The sequence below is a fragment of the Castor canadensis genome, chromosome 7 (assembly GCF_047511655.1).
Source record: "Castor canadensis chromosome 7, mCasCan1.hap1v2, whole genome shotgun sequence".
Taxonomy (NCBI): Eukaryota; Metazoa; Chordata; class Mammalia; order Rodentia; family Castoridae; genus Castor; species Castor canadensis.
In genome coordinates, this window is record NC_133392.1 from 41,609,352 (window position 1) to 41,629,293 (window position 19,942).

Below are 19,942 nucleotides of genomic sequence, written 5' to 3' on the forward strand. Positions count from 1 at the left end.
GCTTTGAATTATCAAAATCTAAACTAATGAATTCTTACAAAGACTAAAATATGTAATCATTTTACTAGCAATGTAGACAGATTTGTCCTTTTAAAACTCAAGTGAAATCAAAATATATTTCGAACATTTACACTCAAATATGTGCTAAATTTTCTGTCAATTATTTAGAATTTCCTTTACATATAATACACAGGAAGTTTTGCAAAATAGTAACACAGGTTTTTGCTGCAAAACATATTGGACAGAAAGAGAAATAGAGCTTTCATAGCATTCTGAAGTTGAGAAAAGGATAACATAAGTTTTGTTTTTTTCTTCTTCTTCACAAAGTGGAAATGCTGGCATACCTGGAAGTATTCTAAACAGAATTCTGTAATCAAGATAAGTCTCTTCTTAGAATGTGTCATATGTTGCTTTAGTATATGTGTCAATGAATCAAAGATTTTATGCCAATGAACATATAATCTACTTCTCGTGTAAAATTTACATACCTAATGTATGTAACTTAGAATAAAGTGAAAGCAAAATGTCCTCATAAGTTGTTCTTGTACCCTGAGTGTATATATCAGTTTATATCTTGGCCAGTAGAATTACTAAGATGAGGTCATTTTACCCTCAGTATATTGACAACCACATGAAAAATTCTTTTGAATAAGCTGTGAGGAAGAGTTATCACAATTTACACATACTCCTACAGAACTCCCATAATATCCTGATGATTGCCAAAACTATGGATAAGTTGACAGAAAATACAATTTTACCAGTTTCTCATTTGGATAGAAAAGTTATCACTTTTGAGGATAAAGAGATGGCATGACTCAGACTTTATCATATTTATTTTATCCCCAAAGGTTAGTGTTTGTTCTTAGTATCAGAGTTCTTTATCTATTAAAGGGAATATAATACATGGACCACAAAAACAGAGAATTTCTGAACCTTAACAAGGAGGGGAGACTTCAAACAAGAGAAAAAGGAAAGGAAGGAAAGCACCAAAATGTTGTACCTGAGAATAATGCAGCATATTTTGAATGGATGTTCCTGATGGAACCTGCCCCAAAAATACATTAAGATGACTCTAAGAGAAAGATAATCATCATGAATATTTTTCAATAATTTTCTTCTTTCTTAGAACAAGTATCTTTCAAATAGTGATGAAAGTTTTTTTTCCTTGGTATTTTAACCACCCTGAGCAATCTGAATAACTTTGCATTTTATATAGTACTGGATGGAAATATCTTTTTCCTGAAAGATGTCTTAAACTGAATAACCAGTGACAAAATGAACAACACCAGATTTACTAAAATGAGACAGATGGAAGAAAAATATTAAAATTTACCTATACATGATATTCAGATATACATTCATAAATGTAACATATATGGAATTTTCCACACAGTCATATGGATTACTTTAGAAATTATATGCAAAAAATACATCCTGAGTCATAGTGTATTAAATGGATAAACATATCCAAATACTGGACAGTAAATTTTGCCTGAAATATGTTTACCTATTAAGATTATGATACAGTATCACTAATATATCATCATAGAAAACATGGGCTTTAAAATAAAATGACGTATACCTCATTTGAGTTTTTTGGATCATAACCAATAATCATGATAAGCAAATTGTTATACACTGTACTAAATATTTTATGGTTGCACACATTTTGAGCAATATTATTTAAAAATGTATGGGGTAAAAATTCTTTTTCACCAAGCAGGATCCTAAAACATAGTTAAAAGAAAATGTCTAAGGAGAATGTGTTTTGGCCAGTAGAAAGCAAGAAAGATAGGAGGAATGAGACAAAAAAAAAGCCTAAAATTTTGACATACTACAAAATAGCTTATTTCATTGTGATAAGCACCATATATTATACATTTTATATAAAATTTAACAGAAGCTGACCAATTTATTACTGCGTGCACAAATGTTTCTTATCAACTCAACTAAGATGATCAGATTTGAGAGTAATGAATTTTCTCAGGTGATAAATTTGTTCTATACCTTTATTTGGTTGTGGTTACCTGGGTTTTCATGCTTGTAAAATTTTAATAGTCAATTAAAATGGATGAATTTTGATACACATAAGTCATACTTCCATTAAATTAATGAAGAAAATCACATAAAAATTACAGATATTGGAAACATAAAGCATCATGTAAGATACATATTAGGAAGAAACAACCATGGTATACAACATTTGGATGTTAATTTGGACACTATATGCAAAGCTGAATTGTAAGTGAAATTAATATAACAGAAAAGGAATCCATCTAGAGTATATCTTCAAAGTAATGGAAGGCAGGAAATACTATAAATATAATATCTTAAAACAGCACAATAATTTGATTAAATAGAAATATTTATACACAAATGCAAAAGTTAGAGAAAACTCACATTTTCAGAATACAAGTATTTCCTCAACTGTTCAGGAATGTGACTTCTCAACTGATGGCACAAAGACCATCAAAAGCCATTCCTTCTTAACTGCAATAAGAACACTGGTTAAAATTCTCAAAATTAACATTTTGATATCTCTAGAAATTAAGCAACAGCTTGAAACATTTTTTGGTGGTACTGGTAATTTCACTTGGGGACTTGTGCTTGTTGGGCGGATGGTCTAACATTTGAGTCACCCCCAGTTGCTTTTGCATTTTGAGGATGGGGTCTTGTGTTTAGGCCCTAGGTATCCTGGATCATGATCTTCTTATTTATGCTTCCCGTATGACTAGGATTACAGGTGCATACTACCACAACCAACTATTAATTGGGTAATTTTGCAACTAGCCAATTTATCAGTCACTGGAGGGGAATGAATGGGATTGAGACTCCTTAAAATATCCAATATCAGGAGAACTGTTACTTTCTTATCAATCTGACCAATCTTGGAAAAGCACTGTTTATGGGGCTTGTCTTTATGTGACATGGCTGAGAGCCAATAACCAAAGAAAAACCCTATCCCACACCCACAGATCTATGAAATACCACCAAACAAGTTAGGACATGCGTAACTTGAGTGGAAGGATAGAAAGTGTCAGAAAGAGTATTTGAAGAAAGAATGGCTCTGAATATTTCTCAAACTTGATTAAAAAAAACCATAAATATCTACATACAAAAGGCTGAACAAACTCTAAGTAGAGTGAATTCAAAGAGATCCACACCGAGAAACATGACAGTAAATTGTCAAAGGCAAAAAATCTTGAATGCAGCAATAAATCACATAAAATGAATTTTCAGGATATTTAACAGATGACTTCTCATCAGAAACTACAAAGGCCAGAACAGTGAAATAACATTTTCAATGTTCTGAAACAAAAAGAAGGTCAACAAAGAATTCCGTATCCAGCGAAATCACACTTCAGAAACAAAGGAGAAATAAATACATCCCCAAACATGAAATATATTAGAGAGTTTGCCACTAGCATACATGCGCTACCAGAAATAATAATGAAAGGCCGAATGAAAGGACACTAGACAATAGCTGGGTGACATTAACAAATAAGAGGACCCATAAGGGAAGTTCATGAGTATTTTAAAAATAGTAAAAAATGTACTTTTTTATTACCACCGTTTTTTCCCTTCTCTAATTTCAAAGGCATTAAATAAGCCAATAATCATGATGTGTTGATATGTTTATAAAATATTATTATGTTATATATATGACCAAAATATCACAAAGAGGGAAGAAACTGAGATATATTGGTTCAAAATGTTGGACACTGTTGAAGTTGAATTAACATTACTCCAAATTAGATTGGTTAACAATATCATTTGTAATCCTCAAAGCAACCAAAAAATAGCACAATAGAGTAAAAAAAAGAATCAAATGGTGTACTAAAAATGTCTACTTGATACAAGAAAAGTTATAAGTGGATGAATAAGGAAACAAAATAGGAATAAGACTTAGTGACACTCAAAAACAAAATTATAAAAATAATCCTACTGATCAGTGATTGCATTAAATTGAAATGGATTACACACTCCAATCAAAAGACAAAGACTAGGATATATTTTCAAACAATCAGCTAACAAATTCAGTTCAATCACTACCAACAGCACATCTGTCATTTTTACAGAAATTGGTAAGCCAGTCCCAAAACACATAAGATAGCCAAAGCAGCCTACCCAATAAAAGATAAAAAACAAAAAGTTAGGAGACTTACTATTTGCAATTTTGAACTTAGTACACAGGTACAGAAATGAAGAACTTCATTTTGCCATAAAGGAACAGACACAGAGAAAAATGCAGCCCTGAAATAAACCTGTATATCTATGGTTAACCAATATTCAACAAGGGGATTTTAACAAAAATGAGAGATAAAATCGTCTTTGCAAAGACTATAAAATAGTCATGCAAAGATGCATGACAAATGGATTACCATGTACAGAAAAATTAAATTGATCCCTACCTCATATGCTATACAAATTTGACTTAAGACAGACCAAAACAAGATTGCACCTAGAGGTATATGTAAAAGGTAAGTAATTTAATAAAATTTTTGTGACTTGGATTAGGTAGTAATTTCTTAATTATGATGACAAAAGCACAAAGACCAGAAGAAAACATTATTGGACTTCACAAAATTTAAAATTTCATATTAAAGGAATATATTAAAGTGAAAAGAAAATGTTAGCAAATTAAATATCTGATAAATGTTTTCTATGAAGATATATAAGGAGTTCTTATAAATCAATAATAAATAGATGAGTAACCCAATTAAAAATGAAAAAGGATTTGAATTGACATTTCTTCAAAGAAGACAAACATATCTCCAATAATCATATATGAAGACAGTTAACTATCATTCAGTTAAGAAATACAAATCATAGATGTAATGATATTTTACTTCATAACCAACCACATATGGATGGTTATAACAAAAAGGCAGCAGGACATGGTGGTGTATAGCTATAATTCTAGCAATTAGGATACTGAGGCAGAAGCATCACAATCTGTGGTCAAGAAATTTCAAGACACCAAAAATAAAGAATACGAAAGGACACAGAAATAAATAAATGAACTCATAAGAGCCCTAAATAAGCACCAAAATGAAACAGAGAACACCTGCACACAATCAAACCCTTAAAGAACAAAACAACTAAATGACAGGAATCACCACACACTGAATGTTAACAGACTCCACCATCAAAAGACAATGTTTGGCAAACTGGATTAAAAAGGAAGATCCAACAATCTGTTGCTTACAGGAGACCCATCTCATTGACAGAAATAAGCACTGGCTGAGGGTGAAAGGCTGGAAGAATATTTACCAAGCCAATGCCCCCCCAAAACAGGCAGGAGTAGTAATACTTATCTCGGACAAAGTAGACTTCAAACGTACATTGCTCAAACAAGATAAAGAAGGACACTCCATACTAATAAAAGGAGAAATACACCAAAAGGAAAAAAACAATTATCAATCTATCTGCACCCAATGTCAATGTACTCAATATCATCAAACATAATAAAAGCATATATAGACTCTGATACAGTGGTAGTGGGAGACTTTAATACCCCTCTGTCACCAATAGATAGGTCATCCAAACAAAAATTAAATAAAGAAATTCTAGAACTAAATCACACCATAGATCAAATGGACCTAGCTGATGTCTACAGAATATTTCATCAAATCCCATGCATTCCAGCTGATCACAATGCATTAAAACTAGAACTCAACATAAAAACAACTGCAGAAAACATGCAAACAATTGGAAACTGAACAACACATTGCTCAATGATCAGCGGGTCATCAATGAAATAAAAGAGGAAATTAAAAGGTTCCTGGAAGTTAATGAAAATGAAAACACAACCTACCAGAACCTATGGGACACAGCAAAGGCAGTCCTAAGAGAAAAGTTTATACCCTTGAGTGCATATATTAAAAGGACAGAAAGATTTCAAATAAATGACCTAATGATACATCTCAAACTCCTAGAAAAATAACAATCAAAACCCAAAACAAGCAGGAGGAGAGAAATAATTAAAATAAGGGCTGAAATCACACAATAGAAACCAAAAAAACCATACAAAGAATCAATGAAACAAAAAGCTGGTTCTTTGAAAAAATAAACAAGGTTGACAGAACCCGGGCAAACCTGACAAAAATGAGGAGAGCAAAAACCCAAATCAGTAAAACCAGAAATGCAAAGGGGAGATAACAGTAAACACCAAAGAAATCCAGGGAATTGTCAGAGACTACTTTAAGAAACTATATTCCAATAAATTTGAAAATCTTGAAGAAATGGACCAATTTCTAGATATTTATGATCACCCAAAATTGAACCAAGAGGATATTAATCACCTGAATAGATCTATAACACAAATGAAATTGAAGCAGCAATAAAGAGTCTCCCAAAAAAGAAAAGTCCAGGGCTTGATGGATTCTCAGCTGAATTCTATCAGACCTTTAAAGAAGAACTAATACCAACCCTCCTTAAACTGTTGCATGAAATAGAAAGGAAAGGAAAACTGCCTAACTCATTCTGTGAAGCTAATATTACACTCATCCCAAAACCAGACAAAGACACCTCCAAAAAGGAGAACTACAGGCCAATCTCCTTAACAAACATCAATGCAAAAATCCTCAGTAATGGCAAACAGAATCCAACAACATGTCAGAAAGATCATTCACCACAACCAAGTTGGCTTCATCCCAGGGAAGCAGGGGTGGTTCAACATACACAAGTCTATAAATGTAATACAGCACATTAATAGAAGCAAAGACAAAAACTACTTGATCATCTCAGTAGATGCAGAAAAAGCTTTCAACATGATCCAACACCACTTCATGATAAAAGCTCTAAGAAAACTAGGAATAGAAGGAATGTACCTCAACATTGTAAAGGCTATATATGACAAATCTACAGCCAACATCATACTTAATGGTGAATAATGGAAGCCATTTCCCCTAAAATCAGGAATGAGACAAGAGTGCCCATTATCCCCACTCCTATTCAACATAGTCCTGGAATTCCTAGCCAGAGCAATTAGGCAAGAAGAAGGAATAAAAGGAATACAAATAGGTAAAGAAACTGTCAAAATATCCCTATTTGCAGACGACATGATCCTATACCTTAAAGACCCAAAAAAGTCTAGCCAAAAATTCCTAGACACCATAAACAGCTAAGCAAGGTGGCAGGATACAAAATCAACTTATAAAAATCATTAGCTTTTCTATACAACAACAACGAACAAACTGAGAAGGATACATGGAAACAATTCCATTAACAATAGCCTCAAAAAAAAAATCAAATACCTAGAAGTAAACTTAACAAAGGATGTGAATGACCTCTAGAAGGAGAACTACAAACCCCTGAAGAAAGAGATTGAGGAAAACTACAGATGGTAAGATCTCCCATGCTCATGGATTGGTAGTATCAACATAGTAAAAATGGCTATACTACCAAAAACAATCTACATGTTTAGTGCAATTCCCATCAAAATTCTAATGACTTTCATCACAGAGATTGAAAAATCTACCCTAAAGTTCATTTGGAAACCACCAATAGCCAACGCAATACTCAGCAAAAAGAGCAATGCTGGAGGTATCACAATACACGTCTTCAAGCCACATCACAGAGCAATGGCAATAAAAACAGCATGGTACTAGCACAAAAACAGATATGAAGATTAGCGGAACAAAATAGAGGCCTGAACATGAACCCACACAGCTATGCCCACCTTATTTTTGACAAAGGTGCCAAAGACATACAATGGAAAAAAGCCTCTTCACCAAATATTGCTGGCAAAAGTGGATATCTACCTACAAAAAAATGAAACTAGATCCATGTTTATCACCCTGTACTAGTATCAACTCAAAATGGATCAAGGACCTTAATATCAGACCTGAAACTCTGAAGTTCATCCAGGAAAGAGCCGGGAATACTCTGGAAGCAATAAGTATAGGCAAGGACCTCCTCAATAGAACCCCAGCAGCTCAGCCACTAAGAGAAAGATGTAAAATGGGACTACATAAAATTAAAAACCTTCTGCACACCAAAAGAACTGGTCTCTAAACTGAAGAGACCACCCACAGAGTGGGAAAAAATATTTGCCAGCTATATATCAGACAAAGGACTGATAAACAGGGAACTCAAAAAACTAAACTCCCCCACAATCAATGAACCAATAAAGAAATGGGCAACTGAACTGAACAGAACTTTCTCAAAAGAAGAAATTCCAATGGCCAAAAAACACATGAAAAAATGCTCACCATCTTTGGCCATAAAGGAAATACAAATCAAAACCACACTAAGATACCACCTCACCCCTGTTAGAACAGCTATCATCAAAAACACCACCAACAACAGGTGTTGGCGAGGATGTGGGGAAAAAGGAACCCTCATACACTGCTGGTGGGGCTGCAAGCTAGTGCAACCTCTCTGGAAAACAATATGGAGGCTTCTTAAAAAACTAAACATAGATCTGCCATATGATCCAGAAATCCCACTCTTAAGGTCATACCCAAAAGACTGCGACTCAGGTTATGCTAGAGGCACCTGCACACCCATGTTTATTGTAGTGCTACTCACAATAGTCAAGTTATGCCAACAGCTAAGATGTCCCACTACTGATGAATAGATCAAGAAAATGTGGTATTTATATACAATGGAATTTTACTCAGCCACGAAGACGAATGAAATCTTATGATTCACAAGTAAATGGATAGAACTCGCAAACATCATCCTGAGCAATGTTAGCCAGTCTCAGAAGACCAAAAATCATATGTTCTCCCTCATATGCAGACTTAGATCTAGGGCAAATACAGCAATGTTGTTGGACTTGGGTCACATGATAAGTGGAGAGCACATACAGGAGGTATGGGGATAAGTAGGAAACCCAAAACTTGAAAGTGTTTGATGTCCCCACTGAAGAGGAACTAATATAGAAACCTTAAAGTGACAGAGGTGATTATGGGAAGGTGACCAGGAAGTAGTGAAGAAGTCAGGTTAAGATGAATCAATTTGAGTTGTGCATGGAACAATTTGGGTTAAGCAATGCTAGGAATCTCTCTGTATAGCTATCCTTATCTCAACTAGCAAAAAATGCTATGTCTTTCTTAATTATTGCTTATGTCTTTTCTTCAACAAAATTGGAGAAAAGGGCAGAACAGGTTCTGCCTGGAAGCGAGGGGGGTGGGGGAGAAAGGGAAGGGGCGGGGGCCAGGGGGGAGAAATGACCCAAATAATGTATGTACATATGAATATATGAACAAAAAAAAGTCAACCAAAAAAAAAAAAGACTCATACTGCATGATGATGTTGTATAGAAGAAATTTCTCAAATAGGCAAAGGAGAGAGAGAAAGAGAGAGAGAGAATAGTGCACTTCTTTCTGAAATGATGAAAATACTATTCTGGAATTAGATAGTAGTCATAATTTGAAAACATAAAAAGCAGAAGCAAAAGTTTTCAAATATTGAATAACAAGCAGGACATGATGGTAATCTGTAATAGTTGTGAAACAAACTAAATGATCCCCAGCTGTTACCTGAAGAGAATTCCCAGGCAATGGTAAAGGCACCCAGGCAAAGCCCCGGCAATCCTTCTGATTTGGCGAGATAGGGTGGAGATTTTGGAGAAAACTAAGGTAGCTAGTATCCCTTGCAGGGGGGATAGAGCGGGGAGAGAGAGAGAGAAAGAGAAAGAAAGAGAGAAAATTAATTATAGAGATGGTACTAGGTTTTTTGTTTAGTATAGATTTTCAGCTTAGTATAGAACTACTCATCCATTTGAGAAAACTTAAGACAGGGAATGAGCCACTTGTAGTGTTACAGGTAACAACTCTGGGGGGCTCCTTCAATTCTGCAATAAGCCTATTCCCAATAACCAGAATCAAAAAATACATAATAAAAATACTTTTTCAGTAATTAGAAGATAATTGACCCAGGGAGAAGAAAAATAATTAGACATAAGCCAAAGTATTTTTTATTAAAAAACAAAAATAAAACCCTCAAAAAGATTAAACTATTTCTTGCATCCTACAAGAAAGGTTCCAAAATATTTCCAGGAATATTAAAGTACCTGACAAGAAAAAATTCACTAAAATCAGTGTCTAGTAAAAAAAAAGCCAGTAACACAAAGAATAAATTAGACTTATATGAGGAGAAAAATAAGTTAATAGAAAGACTCAGAAACAACATAGATGGTATAATTAATAGACAAGACTATTAAGATAGTTAATTAACTCACTTTCATATATGTAATATAATACAGGAAAACTGAACATGTTATGTAGAAACATGGCTAATATAAAAAGAATGACAGCAGTTCAAAATTAAAACTATAAAGTTTAGTAAGTAACATACACTCCACAGGATTAGGAGAAATTTAGATAGTGCAGAAGAAGAGATTAGGCAACTTGAAAACAATAATGGACACTAACCAAAAACAAACATGGAAAGAAAAATATACTGAGAAGAAATGATCATGTATGACTGATCCATGAGGAAACTCCCAGAGTCCTAATATATTGCCACTGTACCTTCTGAATTGGATGCAAAAAAGTTGGTACTAGAAAACATCTCTTAAGAAATAGTTAAAGAAGCTTCTAAGTTTGATTTTCCAAACTCTTCTGACATAAATCCAAAAAGTATAATGAATTGCAAGCATAAGAAATATGAAAATATTATATCAAGGCACATACTAAACAAATTACTTAAAACAAATGAGGAAAAAAATCTAAAATGCCAGAAAAAAAGGAAATTACACATGGGAGAAATTTATACTAGTGACAATTAATCTCTTCTGGAAAATGCAAATAAGAAAAAAGTGGAGCAGCATGTTTAAATTGCAATGAAAAACTTTTCTTCAAAAACTGTAAAATCTAGAATTCTCTCCCTAGTGGAAATATATTTCAGATACAGAGACAAAACAATGGTTAGTCAGAAATAAGGAAGGTGATATCTCTTCTTACCAACAATACAAGAAAGGTTAAAAGAAGTCCTGCAATGGAAGGGAAATTATTACTGAGTAAAAGTCATAATATAAACAATGAAATTAACTGTACATGAAGTAGAAAGCAAACAGGAAAATGTAAAGGGTCTTTTTTCTTATTTTAATACATTTTAAAAGATAAAGGTTTTTAAAGAAAAATACTAATGAAATTTGTTGTTGTTAACTTATGACAATGTAAAAAAATGAGATGAAAATAGTACAAATGCCAAGGGAGGAGACATGAGAGTTTTGTGTTAAGGAAGGTTATTATAGTATACATTAAGTAGTAACTATTATTTGAGCATGGAGTGTGACATAGCACAAATGTATACCATAAACCTCGAATTAAACATTAAAAATTAAAACAAAATAAAAAAAAGTTTATTCTTTATGAGCCATAAAGGAAATAAAAGAAAATTATTCAATGTACTCAGTTAATTCAAAATCAGGCAGGGGAAAAAAAGGAAAAACAGATTAACCAATTAAAAATATAAAATATTAAGATTTAACTAACTAATAATGATATTAAATAGGATTTCTTTAAACAAGATCTTTTTCAAAAGGTCAAATTCTGCTTTCCAATAGAAACAACTTTGAATATAAAGACAAACAGGTTCAATATAAGGATGGAAACATACAATATACAAACATTAACCAAAAGGGAATTATAGACACATTAATTTTAGACAAAGTAGAGTTTAAAGTAAAGAACATTAACAGTAGATAATTTAAAAGTGGGATTAACTAATTAAGAGGATATGAAATTGTAAATGCTTATGTATTTAAGAACACTTCACAATGCATAAGAAAACCAGATAGAATTAGAAGAATAATATATATATCAATCCACAGTAAAACATGGACATTACAATTCTGCCCTCCCAATAATTGATGGAACAAATAGAAAGTCAGTTAGGATATGGAAATCTTGACAATACTTTTTGAACAATGTAACCATAATAAACAATTAAAGAACTATTCACCTGGTGATGGAAAAATCTACATGAAAGTGCACATTCTTTTCAATTAGGAACAAATATTTACCAAGTTGTAACATATGCAGAGATATAAAACAATTTAAAAGAGTTCAGATCATATAAACTATGTTCTTTGAATAAAATGTAATTTAAGTAGCAATCAATCTGTATTCTGGTATACAGATGTATACCAGAAATTTTCCAAATACTTGAAAAATATTTTATGGTATACTTTCATGGGTGACTATGGATTATTAGCAGGGCTTTTAGCATGCTAGGCAAGCACTGTACCACTTGAGTTACACTCCACGCTTCTATGACACACTTTATAGTCACAAAAGAGCCAAATAAAAATCAAATGAGAAAATGAAGTATTTTGATTTGAATGAAAAAGCATAGCTTACTCAAATGTGTTTGATGATGTTGGTGGTATAGTGGTGAGATAGCTTCCTTCCAAAAGATGATGTGTAAAACATAATTTAATTACAGTAATGAAAGCATAAAATCAAAGAGAGTTTAATAAACGTTAATCTAAGAAGTATACAAAGAAGAAGCTCTTATACCCAAATTTAGAGATAAGAAAACGTTAAAGACCAAGAGACCATCAAAGAGGTTGGAATAAATTTCCCAAAGGCTGCTCATTTGACGAAATAAAATAAATAAGCTTGTAGCCAGACTGACCAGAATTAAAAGAGATGGAAGAAATTACCAACATTTAGAACATGAAAGGAAAAATCACTGCATATTTAATATCTGTTAATAACAGTTTCAGAAAAAGCATGTGAGTTGAAACTCTGGTCCTGCAAAAAGAAAGAAAACAAGAAGAGTAAAATACTAGCCAGGTGTGGTGACACACACCAGTAATTGCAGCACCAGGGAGGCTGAGATAAAAAAGTTCAAGACCAGTTTGTGCTACTACATAGGGAGAAGAAAAGAAGGAAGGAAGGAAGAGAGGAAGGAGGGAAAGAAAGAAGGAAGGAAGGAAGGAAGGAAGGAAGGAAGGAAGGAAGGAAGGAAGGAAGGAAGGAAGGAAGGAAGGAAGACAGGCTAAATAAATGTTTTCTGGCCGAAAGCAAAAGAGGATGATTGTTCTGTGCAACATTTTTCTGCAGGTTCTAGCCAATGCAATAATACACACACAAAAAGTTAAATTTAGAAAATAGCACTAAAAATGACCAAAAAAGGGTGTATTTATAGAAAATATGATCCTCTAATCTACAAAAAATCAACTAGAACACATAAATGAGTTTAGCAGGATATAGGAACATACAAAATCATTTTTTTCCTATGGAGTAACTAAAGACAATTAGAAATCAGTATTTAACAGCCTGGGAAAATTAAAGAAGTTTTAAGTAAATGGTGAGATATATTGTTTTGCAAGAGAGAATATTCAAATTACTAGTGGTTTTTGTTTTGTTTTGCTTCATTTTGTTAGCTTGTTTAGTACAAGGTAGTATGCTAGTTTTACAGTTTACTGCAAGAAACTCTGATAAGAAAATACCCTTGAAAAAGAACACTACATCTGTAAGACTCATAATACTTGACCTCCAGAATCACCATGAAGATTTTCATAAGAGCAGGAAGCTAATTAGTCCTCTCAACAACCTATGGGATATGAGAATTATAAATAAGGAGAAGAAAGTATTGCTTCAATTTTTTAAAATGTCCCCGAAACCCAGACTGAAAGTACTTTTTAAATAAAAAGCAACCCAGCAAACACATGGCAATATTATTTATAATTTTAAGAGAACATATATGTAAACACATAAAACTAGTTAGAAATATGAGTAAGAAACTAATAAAGTTATCAGTTCTAAAGAGAAAGGAGCAGTTACTTGGGTGGAAAGACACAAAGGAAAAGATGCTTAATCAATAGTCATTAAGGAAAGACAAATAAAAAGCATTGCAACTAAATAATTTTTTTAAAGTAAAAACCTAAATATATCAACTAATGACAAGGATGAAGAACAATTTTAACCAACATACTTTGTTTCTGGCACAAAATGGTACAGCCAACATTGGAAAATTGATACTTCTTCATAAAAATGAAACACATACTGTGCAACATTGGAAAATTGATACTTCTTCATAAAAATGAAACACATACTGTGCATATTATTGCTACCAGGATGAGTAAGATTTCCAGTACTTCATTTATTGTTCATTAACATGTTTCCTAAAATTTCTGTAGTATTTCTGCACTACATGCATAATTAAAATAACAACCTCAAGAACAATGGAGAGAGCTTAGTTTATACATTGCCCAGATAATGGCCAGCAAAAAGTAATAAAAAGGGGAAAATCCAGAGCCCGGCATATGGTAACACATCAGCAATCCCAGCACACAGGAGAATGTGGCTGTAGGATGACAAGTTTCAGGACAGCCTTGCTACACAGGACACCCTGTCTCAGTAAATAAGTAAATAAATAAATGAAAATCCTTTCACTCTATTGAAATTTCAGTGTGCATGAGAGGAGACATTGATGGTAACTTGAACTATATATACAGATTGTACATTTGCATTAATAAAGATTACAGAAGATAGGAAAACAGGGGGAAAAAAGGAATATACTACACTTGATGAACTAAGTAATTCAAGACTCAGCAGCATACAAGATACAATGCCAGCTTTTGGGAGATCTGTTTTACACCAATGAGGGAAATGGAGTATTTTAATGAAGCAGTAGGCTATCAACATGTCTTCTGTTTATCAAAATGTCTATCAACATTTCCTCAATTTAAAAACTATAAGCATACTTCTATTTCTGGTAATATGCTGTAAAGAATCTCAAACCTTGTACACTGCTGGGGATATGTAAGCAAAACCACAAACAGCTCTTGTTATATATCTAACAGTAGTAACTGGAGCCAGTGCAAAATTGATTTTAATCTTTTGGGCCAGTTGTGGATTTGTTGCAAATGCTCCAAAAGTTGAAAAAAAGTAAAAGAATAAATTCATTTACCAGAATTCTCTCTTGCTTCAAACTTCCTGCCATTTGCCTAGTTCACAGCTTGAACACTGAATGCCTATTCTTCTTTACCATATATTTCAAACTGATCTCTGGGGATTTCCTCTGATCCTAGCACTTTATCATTAAAATAATTTCTTTGAATTCCATCCAGTTTGTGACTCTTGGAATTTTTTCCATTAGCAAAGCAACAATAAAAACTGGAAAAATCAAACATTCATCTTCCCCTGAGTTAACTCACGCTTTTGGAATTCTAATAGCTTCATAGACTTTGTCTTCTTTAGAATGTTCCTTGTATTTTTATTTTTAGCTTTTTAATTTTTGTTTTCAAAAATGTTCATATATAAGATTCAGCTCACATTTTTTATTTGTGTACAAACTTCTCTACCCATTGGAGAAGATAATCTCTTCTCATGGATACATGATAACTTTTATGACCTCCAGGAACTTTTTCCTTCATTGGTCCCTTCCAGCAATCCCAGTTGTCATCCTCCACACACACATACATACACACACACAAAAAAATCTTATTTTGTGACTGATGATATAACATTCTTTTACTTTTAAAAGAAATTAGATATTTTTGTGACTCCCTCCCTAAAATATTATGAAACCTAGAAATTGGGCCTGCGCTGCCCAATATATGACTCAGCCCTGCATCTCTCTACTCTCCTCATTCCTGTCACTGTGACTGACTGACAAGAAAGCTGTCTCTGAATACCATTCTGGTTTTGGAGTGGTCCTTAATTATGTGTTATTTTGATATTTTAGGAACATTTGTTAATATCTGGAAACATTTTTGGTTGCCACAGCTACAAGTGGTAAGAAGGAAGTTATGCTACCACCATCTAGTAAGCAGATGTCACACATGCTTTTTTTATAGCACAGGGAAGCTCCCACAAATATTATATGGCTCTAAATATCTAAGGGTCTGTGCTGATGGCAAGACATCCTGTCTTATCAAAATGTGAGCCCCAGGAAGATAAGTTTTCTTTAACATATAGCATAAAATATAACTACCTGCCAGAAAAGTATTTTTTAAATAGTAGATACACTATATGTTTAAACAAATGAATACTTGAATTAATTAGAAATGTTTTCTTGGCCAGATAGAAGGTTCAAATGCATTTAATATTTTTGGATTGTAAGTATGGAAATCAATGTGACTCATATAACAGGCAAACTTAAAGCTCACTGAGGGCGGAATGCCTATAATCCTAGGTACTCAGGAGGCAGAGATCAGGAGGATCACAGTTTGAAGCTAGTCCAGGCAAAAAACCCTTCACCAAAAAGGGCTGTTGAAGTGGCTCAAGGTGAAAGCTCTGAGTTCAAGCCCCAGTACCACAAAGAAAAAAAAAAAAAAAGCTTACTGAGGCCACAGAATTTAAATGCTCAAAGAATCCAAAATAATAAGACTTCTCCTAAATGGTATCTACACATCAATTTCCTGTGAAGAAAGCAATACAAAGAGTGAGGATATAGTTCATTGTAGAGCACTTTTGAAGCATACACATGACATTGAGTTCAATCCACAGCACCACACACACAAAAAAAAATAAACTTAAGGAAAAGAAAAAGAAATATGTCAAGTATTCAGTCTTAGAAATTCCAGTTGTAGAAAATCCCAAGTGTATCTTACACATACACCATGTTTAAATATCTTGTATGTTTGGAAAGATGATATTAATATATGGCATTTAAAAAGGAGATTACAAATGTATCAATTATTCTTGCAGTTATTTTGAAAGAGATTACCTGGATTTGGTGGTTGATACTTGTAAATCCAGCCCTCCTGAGGCTGAGTCAATAGATCTTATATTTGAAGCTAGCTTGGGCTACAGAGTAAGACCCTGACACAAACAGACAAACAAAAAAACAAATTACATATATACATATATGTATGTATATATATTATATACATATGTATATCCATATACTTACATACCAAAAAGAAACAATTGAGGATTTGGAGTAGCTCAAGTGATAGTGCTTACCTAACAAGCACAGGCTGTAGGTTTAATCCTCAGTGCCACAAAGGAAAAGAAAAATTCAAAAACCTTGGCTTATATGTATGTTCTGAAGAGTTACAGTGATAGCTGTGATTTTGATAACAAATTATTTCTAAAAGAAGTATTTTTTATGTTTTAAAAATAAAAATCACAGCATCATCAGATGTCAGGGTGCCCTGGGAATGGCCCACATAGTAAATTTGCTTCTGTCCTGTTTTCTTCACAATGAAATTAATGGTGGCAGAAAGATCATATTTTATCATTTCATCATAGCTGCACAAAATAGAAATAATAATTATAACTTAATTCTTTATTAAATATTAAAATTATGTTTGTATTTCAAATTATAACCTTTAAAAATCCCTCTAAAGAGAGACCTGGGTCCTAAGAGCCAACATAAACCAAATCCTTCCTACTGTGTTAGTATCTTTTTATAAGCTCCATTTTATTAAATGCTCAGACAATACCTTTGATATGAGTCTATGATTATGCATACTGTTCTGAAGACAGGAATCGTGCCTATGAGCACAGCTGATGAAATGATACACTCAATTTCAAACACATTTGCTCTGGATACCAATTTCTAAGACATTACACTATAAAGCATTCACACAAAATGCATATGAGCAATATTCTGTATAAATTAGGTCACCAAACAGTAAAACGTCTGCAAAGTTGCTAAAGGTGCAAAGATGAAAATGGGAAGGATTTTTTTCTTTTAGCAAATTGACAGGAAAAAATTTCAATTAACTTTTCATAAGCTAACCATATGTGACATAAGCTAGCCATGTACATTTTCACCCTCCCTCCCCCATTATGTTCTCTCCCTTTCCTATTTTCACCTAAAGATAATATGAACATTAAAAAGTAGTGGATGATGAATGTATGCATATGTAAACATACACTCACCAAATTGTGTACACTAAGTATGTGTAGTCTTTCTATAGCAATTATATTTCAATAAAGTTGTTTTCAAAAAAAAGTGGTTGGTCAAACAAAATGATTAATATTTGGGAAACAAAGGGACAAACAGGAAATGTCTATTATATTCATTTTTAACCAAATTTCTAGCCACACTAATAATATAAAGTCAAAAACGAATTTTCTCCACTAATATTTCAAAACATTATTCAATACTTAGTTTAGTGAAATGCCTTCACTCTAGTTCTGTAAATTTATTAAGATATTAAAAATGTTTAACACAGTTTTAAGGAAATATAAAATGTTACAATTTTTTTAACCTACCTAAAAGTCCAGAATTCTTTAGACTTTGTGTCAAGGTGCAAGTGTCTCTTTGCCTAGCAATTTCCTCTGCTGTTTCCATCCACACATCAAAACCAGTATCAGCCAGAATGAAGCCTAGGCTGTTGTTGGGAAGATTGCAAATCCAAATGCCAGCAGTAAAAAGCAAACCATGTTGTAAATATACTACTGGCTTTTGGGCTGCAAAGAAATCATAGCAAATGTATTATAATATGAAAATACAACAAAAAAATTTCAAGTCACAATGATATTGCTGAACTATTTGCCCTATAACTCAAGGAGATGATAAGACTTCATTACATTCATGATACATCTATAATTATTATTCCCTGCTCCTATGGGCAGAAAAATAGCCACAACTCTTAAGGTCCAATGCCTTCTTTCTGGCCCACCCTGGTCAAACAAAAAACTTTTAGTGGATATTCTTAATTTCTAAAATTTATAAGTTAAATTCTTTTCAATTAAACAGTTCACATCTTATGAAAACCAAAAAAATGTGCAGAAATAGGACATATTATTAAAGAAAATATGATTAGGAAAATCTTATATGGAATGTATTTGATTTAAAACCTTAAAAATTTCAATGCTTTCTCTCATATGAACCTTACCTAAATTACTAGAATCATTCTTCCCATGAGGAATTCGATAAACTTGAAGGAAATACCCATCCTCAGTAAAAACATCATATACTTCATATGGATAACCCCAAAGGAAAATAATTTGACTCTAAATGGAGAAATGACAAAATATTTACCTTCATGAATTTGTTTGCTTGATGACTTTTATGATTTCATAAACTAGAATTTCTTATTGGATCGGGATGCCATATTCTATGTTTAAAAAATCTTTCAGATTATAACAAATACAAATTGTGATGAAATCATTATAAGTGGTTTTGTTAGTGATAAGAATAACTTAAAACATTCATGTTGGCCTCAGGGTCCTTACATTTTTCCTTAAGTAAACAAAATATATTTCCACATATATAGACAAAGCACATTGTTTTAAGTATCTACCACATTTTGAACCTACAGGAGAAAGTAGTTATTCGCATAATGCAGTGAATGTTACAGAGCAAAATCATTCTATAGCTGCCTTATTATTTCCACTTGTTACCATACATGACAGAAAGTTGTTTGTATTATGTAATAGGAGTCTTAAAGATCTCTCTAGACTTTTCAAAGATTAGATTAAATGAGATTGAAAGTAATGGACCCTGTTATTCCCCCAAACCTCCCGCCTTTCACTTAGCTTTTCATCAAAAACTAAATAAAATAACTTTATCTCACTAGCTTAGTAAAATTCACTGAGGGCACCAATATTTTTTCATGGTTTTTTTTAGCAAAGATTGTTAAAGAAGAACTTTCAAATCCATCAGATTGTGACAACAGAAAACTAGAAAGGTAGAAGGGAAGGTAACAGGGAGTGATTAGAGAGGCAGAAAAAGTAGGACGAACATTCATATGATTCCAGAATTTGTGAGATGTAAGGGATCTTACCTGGTCAAGAATGCCAACCTGACCTTCTCAGGATAAGTATAAACACTGAAAATATTCCTCTAATGTTCTTAGGATTTCTAAAATACTTGCTAAAAAAACCCACATAAATGCTGGTAATAAATGTTAAATATACTTTCAAACTCTTCTTACAACTTCCCATAAAGATTCTGCTTAAAGTGCTATTCTACGCACAATGATTTAAGAATCATATTTCAATTTGCTAATCCTACCACAGAAGAGATAGAAGTGAGGGAGACTTTGCCCTGCGCTAGTTATACACACAGCATA

The 19,942-nt window shown here is 32.9% G+C and overlaps 1 protein-coding gene across 1 annotated transcript in view; it reads right to left on the minus strand.

Moving 5' to 3' along the window:
* The window catches only part of LOC109701759 (gastric triacylglycerol lipase-like), a 142,799-nt gene that overhangs the window by 54,625 nt on the left and 68,232 nt on the right, over positions 1-19,942 (minus strand). Inside the window, exons 4-9 of the mRNA XM_074078829.1 lie at positions 18,764-18,881; positions 18,138-18,335; positions 16,639-16,733; positions 9,492-9,603; positions 2,401-2,490; positions 1,001-1,072 (exon numbers count right to left, since the gene is read on the minus strand). The gene's annotated coding sequence lies outside the window, so the exon portion shown is untranslated. The remainder of the gene's footprint in view (positions 1-1,000; positions 1,073-2,400; positions 2,491-9,491; positions 9,604-16,638; positions 16,734-18,137; positions 18,336-18,763; positions 18,882-19,942) is intronic.